Raw genomic sequence first — 13,896 nt, forward strand, 5'->3', positions numbered from 1 at the left:
AGCCCATTCTGTCTTGGCAGAACCAGGCTGTCCTAACCTGTAATTGTGTCCTTTCTTTGGACAGTTTTATGTCTGTAGAGGAAATGAGGCAATATTCTTGCCTAGTGGCTGTCTCATCACAACTGGAGTAACTCATAGATGCTCAGTTTCTTCTCTGAATCCAAGACAGGGAAAGCTGTCAGGAGCAGACTAGTCTCAACAACAAGTGAATAAAGAACATGAAATGTCACCTTCTGTGGATTTTTGACGTTTTTTGAAAACCAACTATCTATGTAAAGTAATCTAGACTGTTGTCTGTTAACTATTCTCAGCTATTTATAATCAAAATATATCTGAAAATACCCTAACAATAAACCCAGAGTCATGAATTTGTTATTTGGCCCTTAACTCATAGGCTTAATCGTCTCAGAACAGTTTATAAGAACAGTAATAGAAGAACTGGGTCTAAGCTCTGTATTTTTAAATTTTTAGTATCAATAGAAGAAATTTATATCAATGAAAACCTTGAGTTTGTATCAAAGTAAATTGTGTGCCAAAATAAGAAATTATGACTTCAGCTTTGTAACAATTGAAGAGATTTCTACCAAATGAGATTATGGCTATGGAATCAATTCTAGCTATTCTTCCCTGTTCCAATATGACCATTTTCTATATTCCCTAGAAAGACAACCTATAATAACCCTCTGCAGCCCCAAAGCCCAGGGAACTGGGTCAACAACTCTTCAAGTGGAATATGGGCGTTAAGATATTATGAAGGGTTGGGGAAAGAGTAGGGAAAATAGGATTGATTAGTCTCTGATGTCTGTGTTTTGACTGGATCTGGCTGAGAGTCTAGGACATCAGGAGTTTAGGTCAATGGGGGGGGGGAGGGATTCATAAGAGTGGGACTGGGAGAAGAGGAGGGAGAGGGCTATGATCGATATGTAAAGTGAATAAATAAATCAATGAAAAAATCTATCTTGAAGATACTTCTGTATATTTATAGTTCGCCCTTGGCCGCTGGACAGCTACAAAATATTTTATGATATATTGATAAACTTCTAATTGATAACATTTGATTTCCAGTTTTTTTCTTCTTAAAAAATATTAGAAACATCCCTTAGTGTGATTTTTGCATATATAAGTAAGAATAAATTGTTATCATGAAGACTTAGTAGACCATTTAGTATGTCAAAGAACAAAGTTAGAATATACTTTTAGTGAGATTAGTTGTGGATTGCTAAGTCCTCCCTCTCCTCCTTTCTTAGTAGTATGTCTTTTTAAAAAGAAGACATATTTTTATTGACTTTTTATGTGTATGTATGTGTATCTGAGTGTATACATGTGTGCAAGTGCCCGTGGAGGCCAGATAAGGGCAGTGGATCCCCTGGAACTTGAGTTGTAAGCTACCTGTTATTGATGCCGTAGCCTGAACCTGGGTCCTGTACAAAAGTAACAAATGTTCTTAACTGATGCGCCATGTGTCTCTTCAGCTGGCAAGCAGAGGTTAACATGGGATGTAGGGCTCGGGAGCTAAGGGTTCAGGACGCTGGAACACAGCTGTGACTAGACTGTTTTGATTCTCCAGTCTAGTCCTGCCTGCTACAGAATCAAGGTAATGACATTTAGCACCGGGCTCTCACTCCACTGGCGTGCTAGGACAAAATACCCAAACTTAACGACTTAGGAAGTGATAAACATCTGATTTTGACGTTCTAGAGGTGGGTAGGTCCAAAACCAAGGCGCTGGCAGACTCAGGTGATGATTCTCCTCTCCCAGGGCTGACACATTTTTACTGTGTCCCCATGTAGCTGAAGAATGCCAGGTTTCTCTGGTCACCTTCTTTATACAAGGACACTGATCTCAGCTCACAAGGCTTCATCCTCCTGACCCAATCCTCTGCCAAGTTGTCTCCTAACATTACCTCAGGGTTTTAACATGCACACCTTGGGAGGGGCACGGATACTCAGTCTATTGCAGCTGACCAGCCTCTGAAGACCAGAAAATAGATAAGGATTTCCTATTAATGTTATCTAGTAATAATGTTTATTCTTAAGGAACATTAAGCCATAATTTTCTAAATGTTCATCTTCTCAAGACATTGGCATAAGTGCATTTAGTTGTTCAATTATCCTTCACAAGTGTATATTTTTGTGAGGAGCTGAGGAAGCCCAGGATGAACGTGTAAAGACTGGATTTGTATTGTTTGACATGAACACTGGTGTGTCATGACCCTAATGCTTCAGACCCTTGGGAATGCCAAAGCCTTCCCTGTGGAGAGGCTCTTAGGGATGGCAACGCCTTCCTCTGATCCAAGTGTAACTGTTGACAGTCTGTACAAAGGTTTGCAATTGATTGACAAGTGTCAATGCAGGACCTGGATGTCTACAGCCTGACTCTGCTCTCCCACAGATGCCTACTGGGTGAAGCTCGCCCTTTCCCCCTGTGCTGTATATGGTAGAAGTGCCGAGGTTCCTGTTTGCTGTCGAATACTTGGTGAGGCTCCATTAGAGTGAGCATAACTCATCTGATCGCAGCTTTTCTGGGCATGTGGTCTGTGTGTCTGTCCACATTAGTCGGGTTGAAAGGGTTAGCTCAGGAACTTTGGAAAGGTCATGGAACATTTGCCCCTCCCAGAAGGGCAAGTGTTTCCCCTCCCAGAAGAGAGAGGCTAAATTACATTCCTCAGACCACAGGGAGGTCCCTGTGGCTAGGAAACGCTCAGAGTCCATTGACCACCTACTTCATTCCCTAACAACCAATTAATTTAAAGGTAACACTGTTCTGTCAATCACATGGTGCCTAATGGCAGCTGCCCTGAGGACTGTATAAAAGGCCAGTGCAGCCCGGTGCTCGGATGGTTCTCTCCCCATGTAGAGGGCGACCCCAGCATACTGGAAATTAAATAAAAATTATCTTGCTTTTTGCATTGATTTCCATCTCTGCATGGTCCACTTAGGGGGTCTCTCCAGTAAGTTAAGACTCCCCTGAGTCTTACAAGGTCAAGCCCAAAGCCACACAGAACATAGCAATTATTCCCTATGCCTGGAGGCAATTGTTGATTCTTTTGGAATTAGGTTTGTTCATCAGTAGGGGCTCATATAGCTCACCTTGACTTGAAATCTTGATCCTCCTGCCTCAACCTGCATGATACGTTGATTATAGGCCTACATGCTTCAGCAGGTTCCAAACATGTTGTCATTGTCCCCAAGAACTTTTTCTTAAACAAGGGAGTAATTCTCATCACCTGCTTTCAGGCCTTTGGCTTGTCTGTGATAAACCTGGGAGCCCATGAAACCTAGCATTGAATTGGAAACGGGAAAAATGAAATCCTTTAAAAACAACAAAAACAGAAACGGAGACTTGCTTGTTAGCTGCTCAGGCGTAGGGAAACAGAAATTCCAGGACTCTTTCTGAAGCCTTGCCCTCTTTGCTGTGGCTGAGGTCCCATTGCACGGCAAGCATGTGGGGGCCTCTTGCAAGTTCTCCAGGCTCTCCCCTAGCCAGCAGCCATCCTCTGTCTGTCAGTCAGTCAGTCTGTGCCTCACACTGGAAGATTCAAATGAGAATCCAGAGCTCGGTGGAAACCTTTATTTATATATATTTGCTGCCGAGGAGGGCAGTGATACTGGAGCCTTTGGCAGATGGGACTGAGGTGCCAGTATCTAGTATCCAGCGTCTGGATTTGGGCCTGAGCTTTCTTTGCCTGGTAGCTACAGCCATGACAGAATATGAGGCCATGGGGACTTCCCCGGGACAGCCCTGGGAGATATGAGGCCTCCAGTCTGGCTCCCTAGATCTCTGGCCACAGTCCTGACATGGTCCCATTTTTGCGCTGCCTAAATTAGACATCGTCCCAACTTCCCTGTTCGCCAAACTCCTCCTGCTTGCCTCCTCATGCCAACCTTTGGAAATTTGGTTTGTCAGTTGGACAGGCTTAGTTTCAATTTCGCTTTCAAAATTCTCTTCAATATCAGCATGCCTGGTCCTTACGCGTTTGTTCTTGGCCTCCATAGCCTCTAATGGCTATGAGAATGATCTTCTGTAATGTGGTTCAGAGGACACCACGCCTCAGCATGGGTGGGCAATGCCGCAGTGCCTTCTGGGTAAGGCCCAACCCTGTGGTAGTCTACAGTGCTCACACAGGCAGCTCCCTCCTCCCCAGCTCCCTTTACCTACCCACAGCTCTCTAAACATTCTAGCCTTGTTTCTCACGACCCCAATGACACCCTGATACGTAGCAAATCCACTGCCCTTCAATAGTCTCAGAACACCCCTGAAGATAAATATAAAGTATTTTATTCTTAAAATAATTTTAATGAATTCTTTCAGAGTTTCATTCAATGCATTTTGGCCATATTCATGAAAACTCTTTCCCTTAACTTGTCCACAACTTCATAACCCCCTAACTAGTCAGCACATGCACGCCGTATTTTATTATATAAATTATGTAAATATATTATAAATTTATTATATATGTACACATATAAGCATATGTAAGTTATATGAACAGGGACCATCTCTGTACTACAATGTGTATGTTTTATTTTAAAAATAATGTGCCAACTGGACATAACATTGTATGCTTTAACACCCAGTGTTGAGGTGGCATAGCAGGTGGATTTATATGAGTTTCAGGAGACCCTGGTCTATACAAAGACAACATTTTAACAGGGTTTTTTTTTTTAATTCTAGAGTCAGACAACGCATCATTCCATAAAGCAGAAGGAATGTTCTGGTGGGCTGAGCGGGAAGGTGTTTTCATGACAAAGAAGAGCTGGAGAAGGCAGAGACAAAGAATAGAAAGTGGGCTGGCTCTCCAAAATTGCTTGTCAGAGAAGGCGGAGACGGGATAATGGAGCAACACCTAATTACTTCAGGTGCTTTTTCTGTAAGAATTAGCGAGTGTACAGATAAAGGCGGAGGGAACATAATTTTTATGGCAAGTGGCCTTTGTGGAAAGCCCAGCTTTCTTCCATTTGTCTGAGGAAGGTCGGGTAGGGACAGAGTGGTGGTGCTCTGGAACTGCAGCGACGGCATGGGTGACTCCATTTGGGTTTCAGTCTTTCTCCTAGGGCCTTGCGTACGAGCTTGATAAAACAAAACAAAGTAAAATGATGCTCTTGTAATTTTTACTTAACACACATGTCTCAGAATGGGGGAGGGGCTGCACTCCACCACCACAAGTCACCTCCCTTGTTCCGGTTTCAGCCGCCAGCTCTGGCTTGGACCTGAATCAGCAGTCACGGGTAAGGTCACGCCTGCTGTCAAATGTGTGAAGGGACACAGCTACTACTGTCACCTCCCTGCTTCCAGCTTTCCAAATGCCAGGTTTGGGTTTTTAGTATTCTAGTGTATTGGAAAGAACAATGGTTTGGGTTATGCTTAGAAGATGTCAAATTAGTTTTCAAGATTTTTTTTTTCCTTCCTAGCATGGACCAGTCAATTTTTTTACTTAACATATATTTGTTTTATGTCCCAAAAGAGGGAGTTTGTGTGTGTGTGTGGGGGGGGGGGGGACTTGGAGCTGTGTCCTAGTTAGCTTTAACTGTCAACTTGACACAGCTAAGAATTGTAGGAGAGACTCATTTGAAGAATTGGAAAGATGAGCTTTCCCTGTGGGGCATGTTTCAGTTGTTAATTGATGGAGGAAGGTTCAGTCTATTGTGGGTAGCACCACTCCCTCGGTGGGTACTTCTGGAAGGTATATATATATTCCTATATATATAGGTAGCCAGCTAGCAAGGAGCATCCTCCACGGTCCCTACTGAACTTTTTGGCTATGAAATGAGTTCCTGGGCTAGAGGTAATGAATGTGACTTGCAAGCAGGCCTGCGTTCGTTTTCCAGCCTTTAGTTCCTCCCATGATAAGTTATGGCACAAAACTGTAAACAAAGTAAATCCTCTCCTCCCCGAAGTGGTTTTGAGTAGGGTGGTGCTTTATCATAGCAACAGAAATGAAAGTAGAAGAAGATGTAGCTATGAAATGTAATTTCCCACACAGTAGATGTGGGACTTTGATTTCTAAAGCTCTTCTGTGTTTTGTTTCTGCAATCTGTGGAAAGACAACAATGCCTGAAGTGTATCCTCTCTTAGAAAGCTCAGTTGATGGTCTTAGGAAGAGAAGTACACAGTGCATTTAGAGCCCGATTAACACCCACAGGGAGAGCATGCTTTGTGAGTCTTCACGGGCCGCATCTTACCTCCAGAGAGATGGCGCATGTAGGATTAATGTGGGAAGCCTCCAAGAAGGGACTTGTGGGACATGTTTCTGTGTTGACCTTTCTTTAGGGGCTAACTGTAATGACATTCCCAGAGGGCCCCTGGTTCTGGGAGGGTCGTGATGACAGTGTTCCAAGGAAGAGATCAGCAAGGCAGGTTGGCACTGAGTCCTGATGACTGGGGATTTGCTTGCTTTTTCCAGATTCCTGCCACCTTGAGACGGCTTTTATCTGACTGAGACACGGATTTCTTTCTTAGGAAAGATGCAACCATCCTGAATGCTCCTATCATGGGCATCCCTTTTGTATGCACACCTTTGATTCTATTGGTGTTTCTAGAAGCGCAACGTTTGTCTCTTCTTTCTAGTCTGCATTTATCCAATGAAGTCAAGGTGCAAGAACTGTTTGTCATCCCCATTGTTTGTTTGGTTTTCAAGATAGGGTTGCTCTGTGTAGCCCTAGCAGTCCTGAAACTCACTCTGATGAGAAGGTTGGCCTCAAAAATCAGAGAGCTGCCTGCCTCTGCCTCCTGAGTGCTGGGATTAAGGGCATGAGCTAGCACTGTCCAGGTTTTTGTTGCTGTTGTTGTTTTGTTTTTAGAGTCAGGTGTTTGGTTTTGGACCCAGTACAATGGACTGAGGTGCTTATTTTACGTATCAAAACAGACCTGGCCCCCAGCTTCTCCCAGCATTCCTCAGTCCCTACCTAGTATACCCTGTCTCCAAACCCAAACTATTCAGCTCAGGGGCCAGGCTGCCCTTCCCCAGAGACTCTTCCCTATATAATCCAGACATTTTGTGCTCTCCCCCTCCTCTCCCTCCTCCTCCTCCTTTTTTTCTTCTCTCCCTCTGCCCAACTGTACCCTGTACCCTTTCTCTCATTCTCTCTCCCTCCCCTACACACACACACACACACACACACACACACACACACACACACACATCCCTTTTCTCCATGGCGAGATCCCTGGGCTCTGTCCTTCTAGCCAGGGAACTTACCTGCCCGAGAGCAACTTCCCAATAAACCTGTCTTTAATATAATTGTCTTAGTTAAGGTTTGACTACTGTGAACAGACACCATGACCAATGCAAGTCTTATAAATGACATTTAATTGGGGCTGCCTTATAGGTCAGAGGTTTGGTCCAGTATCATCAAAGCAGAAACATGGCAGCATCCAGGCAGGAATGGTGCAGGAGGACCTGAGAGTTCTACATCTTCATCTGAAGGCTGCTAGTGGAAGACTGACTTCCAGGCAACTAAGGTGAGGGTCTTAAGCCCACACCCACAGTGACACACCTACTCCAACAAGGCCACACCTCCTAATAGGGTCACTCCCTGGGCCAATCATATCTGAATCATCATAATAATCTAATCTGGTTTGAATTGGCTTGCTTCAGTGGCAGAAGAGAAATAATCTATCAACAGAGTTTCTTGGTGTAACCTTGACTGTATTGGAATTAGCAACAGGGACTAGTCAAGGTGGATTTGAACTCATTTTTCAACTATAAGAGACTGGCCTTTTATAAAACTAACTGGTTTGTTTATGGTTGAATCACTAAGAAGTATACTCCAGAACAAGTAAAGCTTAGTATCTTTAAGACAAATCACAAATGAACTCATGTAAACACACACATACCCAATGCATCTTAGCAGTAGGCAGAGCCAAATTTATTTTTTTTCTGCCCATGTTTTGTTTTGGTTATTTGTTTGTTTGTTTGTTTGTTTCATTTGTTTTTTTGTTTTTTGTTTTTTGGTTTTTTTTGGATTTGGTTTTGTCTAGACAGGGTTTCTCTGTATAGCCCTGGCTGTCCTGGAACTCACTCTGTAGAGCAGGCTGGCCTCGAACTCAGAAATCTGCCTGCCTCTGCCTCCCAGAGTGCTGGGATCACAGGCGTGTGCCACCACCGCCTGGCATGTTTTGTTGTCCCAGGTAAATTTCCTGCCTTTTCTGATCTGAATGCTATGGTGGCAATTTCTATGGAACTGAAAATTCCATAAGAGGGAATGATGGAGGTCTTGGGGGTCAGATTTGGCACACAGTAGATAGTTAGTTGTAGAGAGCCTTATTGGGGTGCCATGCCACCTGGCAGGAACTTGCTATCGACCAAGGTGAAGTTCCTCTCCCAGCCTTTGAGCAGGAACTCCTGTGTTATCCATAATCCCCTCCACCTAAGGTGTAGCATTCAGACCAAGGTGACCCACCCAGCCGCCTGAGCGTGGAGACAACACACAGTGAACAGCCAGACCAGTTCCCCTGAACACACCCTGGAATTTGGGGAAAGGGTCTTGCCTGAAACTTTAAAATTCTGAGTCCTCTATTAAACCTTGAGACCTTGAATAGCAGGTGTTATCTTGGTCTCCATCTCTTTTTGCCGCCTTCCCATACATCCCCAGCTTCCCTTCCAGGTAATCTGTTTCATGTAACTGCGGGCAGTTACAGTTAGTAAAGAGGGCTCCATGCTAATTCTTCTAAAATTGTTCAGATATGGGAGTAAAGAAATGGAGTAGAAAACAGAGATGAAAAATGTACTTCAGTTTGACATTCTGTGCGTCTATAATGAACTTGAAATATTTTTATTTCATTTGTTTATAATTACTTCTCTGTAGCCAAGGCTGGCCTAGAACTCACTATGTTGACCAGGTTAGTCTTGAAATCACAGCGGTCTTCCAATGTCCACCCGCAAAGTAATGGGTGTACAGGAATAGGCTATCCTGTAACCCGTCCCGCGGGTCAGTTATTCCAGGGTTCCGAAGGGGTGCTACCTGCGGGTCAAAAGGGGGGGGGGGAGAGAGACGGAGGCCAAGCACCAAGAATGAAAAGCCACTCTGAGTTGTGTCAAAGCCTCGTTTATTGTTCTGGGGTACCCAAGTTATAAGACTTTCAGGAGGGGCGTACCCCAAGGTAGGGACAAAGGAAGGAAGGGCAATTAGCAGTTTCAGCAGGAGGAGACAAGGGTCCTCCGGTGGAGACAACAGGTGTTTGCACAGGCCGGAGCCTGCCGCAGTTATCTCAGGACTTCCTTCCACCGCAATTACCGGAGTCAGCGGGTGATGATGCAGGCAGGATCATTCTGTAGTTATCTTCAAGACAATGACTAAACCAATGCCCACGGGAGAGGCTCTAGTTAATTGTTCTTATATTTTAGCAGCCACCACCTTAGGGCCATGAGTAAGCAATAGTCCGAATAGCTCAGGATGGCTTCCCACACTATCCTGTGACATGATCTAGTCCTCATTTAAAAAACCAGATTTGTCTACAAGGGTGATCAGGTTTTTCTTTGGGTCATCTGAAAATCTTAAAGGTATTTCTTCACCTATATACCAGAAGGAAATTTAAAGGAAAGAAAGTTCTGTGTTTTCAAGTACTCTAGGAAGAACAGGGAGACATGAGAGCAGCCATTCCAAAGCAATATTTAAATTCCCATGGACTATACAGAAACCGGGCTACTTGAGCCATGTTTTCTGAAGCACTGTTGGCATTCTCTGTAAATATATGGTCCCAAGTAGGTGCCATGTAATAGAATTTCAAGGTGAACTCCTAGGTGGGTTGAGAGTTTTAAAATTCTTGACAGGCACAGTAGTCGGGATTAGTTAGGACTCAAAGCTTCCCATGTGTCACAACTCATTGAGAAACGGTCCACAGTTGTGACATTGTGCCTTTTGCTAGATGATGTCCAGTTCACAAACAGGAGAAGAGGCAGAATAAAGACGCGAATCAGTGCGCGTTGCATGATGGGCATGGGGGTGGGGTGGGGGTGGGGCACGGATGGATACACTTCTTTTGCGTCAATAACGACATATTTTCTGTTGTTTGATTTCTCCTTTCAAGATTTTTTAGAAACAGTCAAGAGTAACCTCACCCTTATTCAGAGAACTTGACTACATCAAATACTCATAACTTTATCTCTGCCCATCTGAGGCTCTGTTTGTTGGCTGGAAAGAACCCTGGTAATTCTACTCAATGTCTAACACCTCAGCAGGAGAACCTGCTGCCGCAGCTGTTGGAATGGCTGCCCTCCTCTTGCTCACGTCTGACATTTCCAAGACAGGATCTGATTACGGCTAGCAACTTGGAATTAAGAGCACGGAGAAGAAAATACCGGGAGACGCGGATTGAGCAAGTTGTGAGGAGGGCTGTGATGTGTCCCCATTTCAGGATCCGAGAAGCAGGCAAATGATCACAACCCGGAGCCTCCGCTGTGGCTTCAGATGTGGTCAGCTCAGCACGGACTTCACACAGTGTCAACCCATGGGGTTCCTCTGAAGTGCCTAACATCTCAAGGATACATGAGCTCACTTCCCAGAAAGTCTGAGAAGACAAAATGGGAGAAGCTTCAAGGCATTATAATCTGCCACCGGGGAGCTTCACATACAAGTCACTCTGCTCTATGCCCAGGATTCAACTGCATCAAAATTCAAAGTTTCTCAAAAAAAAATTAAATTCATTTCTACTTAGATTTCCGTCTCCATCCATTTTATGATCCATAACTAAATATTTAGCTATCATTTCTCCAGACACCCTGTGTAAATTTCAAGTTTCCCTTATGAAATCTTTAAGTCCAGGGAAAAGATGCAATAGTATATGAGTACAGTACGTGCACAGACTGTCTTGTAACTTACAAAGCACGATCACATAACACAATCACAATTCATCCCGGGCCCAGCAGGGATGTCCAACATCCACGCCTCCAGTCTCGGACGTTTCTTTGTGCCAGTGATTAGTGAGCTGAGGTTTTACATCCTTAGAGGTGATAAAAGTTAAATGAGAAACAGGAGGCTGTCTGTAGAGCGGTGCAGACTCCAGGAAGGTTGCCTGCTGGGTCATTGTTCCTTCCATCGCTCTCACCTTGGATAAGCAGACTTTGCAGACCTCCAGTTCCTGCTATGCATTGCATAGATTGACCCACACGCCCAACACCTATGGAGTTACTGTAAGGATCCAATCCAACAATGGGTGAGAAAATCTAGTCCAACTGCCAATGCAAAATAAGTATTCTTATTTTTTTTCTCTGCACTTCACCTTCTTTAACATTTCTCACCTTCACTTCCACTGAAGACTCCATCTACCAAAGAGTAGAAAGACAGTTGTTCTAATGGCCTCCTTTATCATCATCAAAACACAGAGGTTTGCATCTGGCAGCTATATGCCTGAGTCTCAGTGGACTGGCAGCAGAGATCAAGAGAAAACCAATATCCTCTGTGATCTTCACAAATACGGTTTTACTTTAATTTTATTTGGTTGAATTAATTGATCGAATTTAATTAATTGGGGATTGAATCTAGGACCTCATGAATGTTGGGTGAACATACAACCACTGACCTATATCACCAAACTGAGTTTAGTATTTTTTTTTTTTGATAGCCAAGTCTGCAGACAACCTACATCTAAAACACATGTGTACGTTTCTGACTCCCACATCACAGTTTTTACCACAGAACCCGAGGCTCTGGGGTTGGCTCCGGAAGTCTTCTTTTCATACAGAGCACATGAGCTAGTACAGATATGCCACTAATGCAGGAACCCCAGAAGTTAGTGTTTGAGGGAAAAAAAATCAATTTGTAAGCATCCATGTGTTCCTCATTTCTTCCCAGCAATAACAAGATTTCTCTATCAGTCGCCTATTGGAATCAGGCACGAGGGCTTACGTGAGATAAAGCTGCCCTCCCTGGTATGTCACGTCTGCCTTTTCATGTCTGAAAGCACTTTGAAGTAATATTTTCTCAGTTTTCTTTAATCGGATGGAACGTGGACAAAGGAGTTTCAGAAAAATGTATTCCATCTCAGAGTTGTTCTGGTCTCTGCTTAAGAAATAAATCTTCCAAGCCATTAAACTAATTGCCAGTCCACTTTGATATTTCTAACCTATAGACTGGCTTATTCCAAGCTGCAAAAAGTAACTACCACGGGTTCCTCTGGCTATACCATACTGAGTTTCACAATACTCAATCGTGGCCACATATGGGCGCTTTCCCGTGGTAGTTCCTGTCTACAGTTGTAATTGATTTCTCCCCTCCCCCTGCCCCCTCCCCAGAGGCACAGTCCTGTCCCAGGGTCATATTTGACCTTATTTCACAGTTGTGCCGCCGTCGTTGCCGCCGCCGCCGTCGTCATCTGTAATGATGCTCAAAAAAAAGCAGCCAACGGGGAGGTTTGTTTTCTGTTCCCTGTTAAGTGTTCTATGGGGCAGTGAAAGCAGTTTGAACTGGATGGGGTATTGCATCCCTTCTCTGGAGTCTACCCAGGGCTAACGATACTCAGTTTGCAAGACTGCAAACTGATACCCGCCTGTACCAGCCAAAATGACATCCTATTTTTTTTCCCCTTGTGGTACTATTCATGTTTAGAATTGTAATATAACACTAGGAGGAAATTCTGCTACAATACTTTTCGCTTGTCTTTGGAAGAACATTCCGTTTGTGTATGCTGATTGGTGTCTTTGTGACTTTGTTACTTTGCTGTCTTGAGGAAAATAAGGAGAAAACAATAGCAAAGATTAAAACGGGGGTGATCTGTCTTTAATATTTATATATTTAATATCTATTTATTTTCCTTCTGTAGCTTAACATTATTTCACAGAGAACTATTTGTTTCCCCCTCCAGAAATCTATAATCAATGAAGAGTGTGCTACCAAATTATCAGAATTAATTTGGCAGGTGTGTCCTGGGTTGGTTTAGTTTTTTTCATCTTCCCTTTTCTGCTCATGTAAAATACTTCTGTAAATAAAGACACTTGCTAAGTTTGTACTTCACCTAGGCCGACTAATTACTTACCAACTACGGCTACAGCAATGTTTGTTAAGAAGAGAACCAATCCAGGCCCAGTCAGTGAAGAAATGGGTTCCAGTTTGGTCATGTCAATGTTATTCCCTCTGAATAACACTGAACAACAATAACAATAAATCAATCAGGAAAGCGACTCTTTGGTTTTTGATGACCTCCAGATGTCAGATTTTTTTTTTTTTTTTTTTTTTTTTTTTTTTTTTTTACATTTCCAGACAAGCCTTTATTGAAAAGATCTTGCATGCATCTCTGCAAGTCCAGGGACAAAACCATAGAAATTTCATCAACGTAAGTAGTGTCTTAAAAAGCACTTTTCTGCTTTACTTAGTCATGGGGAAGTGAAATACTCTAGAATTCCTTCTGCCTGTTCAGTAATGAATACAGACGTAAAAATATGGAACGCTTCACGAATTTGCGTGTCATCCTTGCGCAGGGGCCATGCTAATCTTCTCTGTATCGTTCCAATTTTAGTATATGTGCTGCCGAAGCGAGCACCAGATGTCAGATTTTAATGTCAGATTTAACTGTCCTGCAGTGGAGACACTGACAGTAAAGCCCCCCCCACCCCCAGTTTCTGGGAAGCTTGCGGGTGTCAGGAGCACAGGACTCGGTTTTAAAATACGAATCTCTTCTCTGAGACAGCTAGTGTTCCCAACTTGAGCCTCTTGGCGGCTGTGCTGGCTGAGCGTGCACATACCATAGGCCGAGGGAAGAAAACAAGCTTGGGCTAGCAGCTCTCCTCCCAGCTCTGGTCAAGTGGCTGCGGCTTCCAAGGGGACTCGACAGGGCAGTGCCAAGGGGGAGAGGGAACCGGCTGAGCGGGAGGAATCTGGGCCCTTCAGGGAGGTTGCTGGTGTTTTTTTTCTTTTTCTTTTTAATATACAGGAGTATTTTCACTGAAGTCTTTCAGGGACA

At 43.8% G+C, this 13,896-nt stretch overlaps 1 non-coding gene across 1 annotated transcript; it reads right to left on the reverse strand.

Annotated features, from left to right (window-relative positions):
• Positions 1–13,369: 13,369 nt before the first annotated feature.
• Positions 13,370–13,476, reverse strand: LOC127674262 (U6 spliceosomal RNA). Its single transcript, XR_007975314.1, has one exon. It is a non-coding gene; the product is annotated as a U6 spliceosomal RNA (small nuclear RNA).
• Between the last annotated feature and the right edge of the window lie 420 nt (positions 13,477–13,896).

The sequence above is a fragment of the Apodemus sylvaticus genome, chromosome 23, assembly GCF_947179515.1.
Source record: "Apodemus sylvaticus chromosome 23, mApoSyl1.1, whole genome shotgun sequence".
Taxonomy (NCBI): domain Eukaryota; kingdom Metazoa; phylum Chordata; class Mammalia; order Rodentia; family Muridae; genus Apodemus; species Apodemus sylvaticus.